This window comes from Schistocerca nitens, chromosome 4, assembly GCF_023898315.1.
Source record: "Schistocerca nitens isolate TAMUIC-IGC-003100 chromosome 4, iqSchNite1.1, whole genome shotgun sequence".
NCBI classification, from domain to species: Eukaryota; Metazoa; Arthropoda; class Insecta; order Orthoptera; family Acrididae; genus Schistocerca; species Schistocerca nitens.
Genome location: NC_064617.1, coordinates 245,794,635 through 245,801,582, shown reverse-complemented (window position 1 = coordinate 245,801,582; position 6,948 = coordinate 245,794,635). Strand labels below are relative to the sequence as shown.

General features: G+C 35.3%; 1 protein-coding gene across 2 annotated transcripts in view; it reads right to left on the bottom strand.

Moving 5' to 3' along the window:
• Positions 1–2,344: 2,344 nt before the first annotated feature.
• The window catches only part of LOC126251577 (ribonuclease 3), a 271,056-nt gene continuing 266,452 nt past the window's right edge, over positions 2,345–6,948 (bottom strand). The window contains exons 23-24 of one of the 2 annotated variants that reach the window (XM_049952103.1): positions 4,333–4,373; positions 2,345–2,628 (exon numbers count right to left, since the gene is read on the bottom strand). The gene's annotated coding sequence lies outside the window, so the exon portion shown is untranslated. The remainder of the gene's footprint in view (positions 2,629–4,332; positions 4,374–6,948) is intronic. The other variant, XM_049952104.1, reaches the window with a different exon arrangement.

Sequence of the window (6,948 nt, the reverse complement as noted above, 5' to 3'; positions counted from 1 at the left end):
ACCTTTGTACTGTACATAATTGATTATTACTGATTGAGGGAGGTGGTGCAGTCGGGAGGAAGGCTGTTCAAATCCGCATCCGGTCATCCAGATTTAGATTTTTTGCTATTTCCGTAAATCGCTTCAGACAGATGTTGGGATGGTTTCTTTGAAAGGATGCGGCTGACTTCCTTCTCAATCCTTCTGCATTCTGATGGGAACGATGACCTCACTGTTTACTCCCTTCCCACAAAATCGACCAACCAACCATTATTACTGACATTTTTGTGGTTTTCCTGTACCTGCTGTTCATAAATCCCACATCTGAATATTGTTGTGTGATATTATATACCATGTTCTCACTAGTTAATGAATTTGATGAACAAATGAAGGTTCTGCCACCCAAAATTTATGTTGCCAGAGCCAGTATTTAATGTCTGTTCATTCTTCAGCTCTGAAACCATGATTCTTTCTTGCGTGCACTTTCTTCATTTTCACTTACGTGGTTCCTCTTTTTGTACATCCAGAAATTCATAGAGGGTTGCAAAATTAGTGCACATTACATTACTTGGTTTGCAACAGTGATATTCTGTAAGTGGTATTTTTGGATGCATTTTCACTAAATTTCTTTCAGCAGAATGATAATGTGCCGCAACAGTTCCTTAGCTCCAGAGCTCAAGCGTGTCACATATCACATTTGTTCGGCAATAATAATCAGTATGTCTGTCTCTCTGTCTGTCTCTCTCTCTGTTTTTTTTAAAAGCTTGTGGTGGGGGGCATGGCATTCATGAAATATGGAAGAAAAAATTTATGAAAATCATAATCCGTGATCAAAGGAAAATGTTCTTTACAATTTTTTGTTGATATACAGTTCAGTATTATTGCTGTAAATGCACCTTGAGAATGATCTGTTGATGTTCCAATTGATGTGCAGAACGTTATGCTGTTATAATGACTAGTACTAGTTCTTTAGATACTTCTAACTGCAAAAGAAGTTTTAAATGTCAGATTGTGGTTGTAAATAACTTCCTTGTAATAAGGCATAGTGTTATGAATTAGAACAGCTTAGTTTTCATTGATATTGGAATCTATCTTCTGGACCTAACATGTCTATTATTTCTTAAAAACATTTGTAAAAACGGTGTAATTTTTGCCCAAATGCAAAGATGGTAGCAGAGATCAGAGTGGACACAGAGTTCATTTCTTATTTAGTTGTTGTGTAAGCCTCAACATTCAACAGTTTAAATTAATTATCAGAAAAAGTTATTTTTTAAATTGCACATTTCATCCTCAGGTCACACAAGTTGTATTATTATGAGTTTTGAAATTGACAGCCATCATTAGATGATTTGAATATATGACACAGTAACTTTTGAACTGTTTCAACAATCAGAGCACAGATACACTTACATTGTTAGTGCCTCTTCAGATCACTTCAGTTGACAAGTCACTATGTAACACAGTAAAATCACCTGATGACGAAATCTTGAAATAAACTGAAACCTGTAATGCTAAAACATGAGTGGCCTTGGGCTGAAACTTTGTTTTTACAGGATGCTCACTGTTATTTCCTAAGACAGAGTGCTTGGTCTTTATTAGTAATATTTCTGTCATTCATGATCCCTATGTAGCAGAATATCAACTTCCTATTTCACTACCACTGCTCCTAATACTTTCTGTGTACTGTTTGTCTTTTATCCAACACTCAAGTATTTTTCATTTGTTTTACTCACATTACTGCCAATGATATACATTCTGCTTTGTGAACACTATGAAAAGTAGAAATCTGATGAGAAAATGAAAATATAGGTTTTAGTCTATAAGTGATAGATTAGGAAAATGACAATGTGTTCTTACCTGCCTCCTAGCCTGTCCCTAACTTACATACTTGCTCTTTCAAATGTAATCTGTACCAAACTTGGCTTAGCTATTGTCGGTTGTGCAGAGATATACTAGAGGTGGAAATAATATTTATCACCAGAAAAAGATGCTCTGTGGTATTTGAACATATCTTCTATCTTACTATATAATCCAAATTACCTACACAGCTGGTCAACAATGAAAGAGAAGTGTTTCTGCATAACAGTGTAACTCACTGATACGCCTCTTATGGGTTGGTATACAAGATCACAATGTTAATAAAATCTGATTTTCAGGAGGTGAAATTCAGTAATAATTCAGTCACAGGGGATTTTGGATAAGGGGAAGAGAGAAAACTTTTACATAGGAGAGAAAAATGAAAAAAAAAGAGCAAAAATATTTGTATTGGTAAAATACACTTGAATATGTTGTCTTCTAACCCAGAAACATTCATAATAATGTTTCATGTATAATAACTATATCTTACACATAATTTTTTGTTCTGGAGTTAAGACATGTTGCAAAGTAATCCATTGACGTGTTACCGTGCAAGAAACCAAAATAGAGGAGGATATGTATAACAGTTTATTTCACGTTGCAGAGATATAACTCAGTTGTTTCCATTGATACTATATTTTCATGCATAACAAATGCAATATCCTTCACTGCATTCTGATGTTCTGTTGAAGCCTCCTTTAAGACAAAGAATGTTGCAGAAAATGGAGTCAAGCCTCAGTTGCCGGTAGATTTCACTGCAGACAGGCATCCACAGCATTCGCCCTTGCAAATCTGTAAGAGTTAAAAATAAGTGAAAGCATATTGGGATCTTTTATGTGATAACAGCAAAATAATTTCAATGACATTTTAAAGTTACAAGGAGTACCCAGCTGAATCACATCATGATGAGAATATAGCTATGTGTATTTTAACTCTCTGAAAAGATGCAAGATGGAAACCTGAACGTCCAACTTTTTACATATGCTCATTATGTTAACTGTACAAGAAGTAGTGACTGTCCACATTCATTCCTGTAAGTGTATTCAAGAATTATGTGAAACAGTCACTGAGTTCTTATGACCAAGAGTGCTTAGTTTGGTGTACAACAGTGAACTGAAGACTAAACTGTAACCAAAAGTTACTGGATACGTTTAACCATATTTTGTATTATCATTGCCACCCATTTGATATCTGCTGTTGGGTAAAGGCCTTTTCTGTATGTTCTCGAGCATTCAAGTCTTCAGCTATACGCATCCATTAGGCTTATGTATATATCATATATGTCATGGGTCTCTTCCATTTGGCTCTTCATCTCAGTTTTCTTACTTCTTTGAATTGACCAAAGAACTTTTCTGGCCCATATACTCCATTCATCCACTAGCTACATGACATGATAACTTCTGTTTCATTTTCAATATATTCACAATTATGTCTTCCTCTCCAAACTCTTCCATCATCCATTTGCTTTAATACTGTGTCATTCATAGTAATTACCAACATGCATATCTCCAGTGCTTACTGAGGATCCTGCAGTTTTTGAATGGTTTTCGCTTTCATGTCTTACTGTCAGATAAGTCAAAAGTCAAAACTACCAATACACCCTGAATGGAAGCTGGTGTTCAAACACATCAGAAGCTCATTTTTGAAAATCCTATTTAGTGTACCAAAAGTACAGCAGGCTATTTTTACTCTTTAGTGTATCTCATTACCTGCCCATCAAGATGCTGTCCTGAACTGGCTGAAACACAAGACTCCTCGATTGGTTCTGTATCTTCATTGTTAATTTATACTATCTCCTTTTTAATATGTCACGTTATAACTAATTTTCAGCCCTGCTTCCAGATTTCTTTACTTTTCCATTAGTTGTTGAAGTTTAACTGCAATTGAGGCAAACAATACAATGTCACAACAAAGCGAAGGTGGTTCAGACATGTCCTGTTATTATGTATGCCTTCTTTGTTTTCTCAGTTTATGGACCTGAAAACTTCCTTTAACGCTGCTTTGATTTTGGGAGGGGTTATGGAATCTTCTCCTCCGATTCCTCATCCAGTTATGAATTTCCCGCAATATTGATGAAGTCTACTGGAACTAGTAGCATTCAAATGTATATTCTAGAGTATACTAACATAGGTTGAATCATTGCCTTCTTTCTCAAGAAGAAAGAACAGCTACAGTAACACGTTACAATATCCAGCAAGTAAGACACGTGGTACATTAATGAAACTGTAGCTATTATGAAATATTGTCTCTACAAGGTTCTGTTCAGTACAAAGGCAACAAAAACAAAGTTGTGTAAGAAAGATTAATTTAAAAAAATTCTGCTCTAGGTTACGGCAGCATAACTAACATAAAAGGTTTTTTGTATGAAGAAAATGCCATTAATATTTTAGATTTGCCACACAAAATGCATTAATTTGTACAAGATTGTGCTTACTGACAATATTTAGTTTGGAAAAGTGGTTAATATTTGTAAGAAAACGTGGTGAATTCACATACCTCTCTGTAGTTTTTCCCCTGTTTGTACTTCTTCTGTAGTCCTGTGAAATATAACACATATCAAAATGATGCTTAGAAGTTTCATATTGTGCTGCACCAACATATGTTTTCTGTACTGTATCCCCAGGGCACACACTTAACAATAATAAATCAGCAGAGTAGTAGCAGGCAAATAACCTTGGACCCACATGGCTTGACTGATTAGACCCACATGAACAACAGACAGGTCTGGTATTGCAGCAGTGAGAGATACTACAGCTAATTTGCACTCAAGTGCAAAGAACTGGGACACAGGCATACGATGTTGAAAGAATATTATGAAATAATGTACCAACATTGTCTACATTTAATCTGAATTAAGAAACCTAGTTAAGAGAGGTCCTCTGTTTATATTAAACATGAAAGCCTTCAGTTGATGAAATGGAGTTAAGTTACAGTTAGTTATGTCATTAATTTTAATGTTCCTCACAGATAACTAGGCATGCAGTTAATTTTCTTTAAGCTGCCAGACCCATTCTAATAGCATGCACGTGTAGAGGAGAGTTGACTTTCATGGTAAGCAGTCTCTCAGAAAACTCTCTCTCTCTCTCTCTCTCTCTCTCTCTCTCTCTCTCTCTCTACCTCTACCATATCCTTAAAAAAATCACTTCCTATTGTATCATATATTTGGCTTTCTTGTTTCATTCACATGTGGAGCACGGGAAAAATGACTGCTTAAATGCCTCTGTTTTTGCTGAAATTAGGCAATATAATTTTGCCTTTGTAGTGCCCACAGGAGTGAGTTGAAGAAGACTGTAGTATGTTTTAAGATTCCTTATTTAATACTGGTTATTGAAATTTTGTAAGTAGTATCACAGGATAGTTATTAGGCATGGTCAGGTGTCTGCCAGCCAGGTTTTCCACTATTTGGTGATTATCTTTCTCTGTCTCTCACATGGACCAAACAAATTTGTGACTAATCATGCTGCTCTTCTTTGTTACCATTCAGTATCCTCTTTTATTTATATTTAACATGGGTCCCACACTCTTCAGGAACATTTTAGGCTGATCTGTAGGAATGTTTTGTAAGCAGTCACTTTGCAGAGTGATAGTATTTTCCCAGCATCCTACTTTTCCCAAAGTTTGCCACCTACTTTACCTACTCCTGAGCCCATACAATTTTTCCATTTCATATGGGATTGATGGTATAGCCACCCAATGGATAATGTGATATCTGACAAAAAAATGCAGAAAGTTTTACTTAGTAATTCAAGCAATGTAATCCAGGGGCTCAGTTATGATTAGGAAGAAATCATGTATGGGGTTCTGCAAGGTTCAACCTCAGATCCACTACTGTTGCTCATCTATGTAAATGATCTTCTGTCTAATGTACAACAAGCAGAATTAGTTCTTTTTGCAGATGACACTAATGTAATAAGTTCAAGTATACATACAAAAACAGAAGAAGTGGTAAACAATGTTCTTAAAAGTCTCATTGACTGTTTTTTGAGAATTATCTCACCCTCAATTTTCAAAATTCACAACATATTCAATTCTGCACATCTATGGGTACCATGCCAAAGATAAGTGTAACACATGGTGAGGAAATCAAAAATAGGATGGAAACTTCAAAATTCTTAAGGGTCCATATTGATGAGAATTTAAACTGAAAAAAACCACATTTTGCAACTCGTAAGTTCAGCCACATGTCCACTTAGAATCATAGCATATCTAGGGGAGAGACAAAACGGTAACTTGACATAGTTTGCATATTTTCTTTCAATAATGTCTTGTGGGATAATGTTCTGAGGTAACTGAGAAAGAAAGTCTTTATTGTGCAAAAGCATGCTGTAAGAATAGTATGTGGTGCTCACTCACAGTCATCTTGTAGATATTTTTTAAGGAGTTGGACATTCTGGCTACTGCCTCACAGTATATTTATTCCCTTGTGAAGTTTGTTGTAAATAATCCACTATAGTTCAATACATAATTAAAATACCAACATGAAAAATGATGTTCATTACTCCACATTAAGGTTGTCTTTAGCACAAAAAGGGCACACAGTGCTGCAACAAAAAATTTTGATCACTTGCCCAGTGATGTAAAATGTTCGACAGACAGAAAAGTAAAACTTGAGAACAAGCTGAGAAAATTTCTTGCTGACAGCTCCGTAGAGTAATTTTCATTACTGTAATGTGTAAAAGATGGTGGGTAGGCATTACTAACTCACATCTGTATATATTTTTTCTTTTTGAAACAAAAAATGAAAATAACTTGGAAATGTTCAGAATATAACCATTCATACAAATTAATTTGCAGTGTGAATGTAAAATGACTCATTCCATATCATTATGATCTATTGTGCAAGATGATCCATGGAACATACAGCTAACTAATTAACCAACCGACCAACCTCTGAGACATTGCTACACCTAGTTATTTATATGAGCTGACTGATTCTAATTGTGCTGTAGTGATGTTGCTGGCTATAAAACACTACTCTTTTAATTTAATGGTTAGAGGTAATGCTTGTTGAGTAGTTAGGAGCTGAATTGTTTACAGGCACAATGCTGAGAACATTGCTAAATTTGATAAATCCTTATTCAGAGCTATAAAGTACACAAAACACACACACAC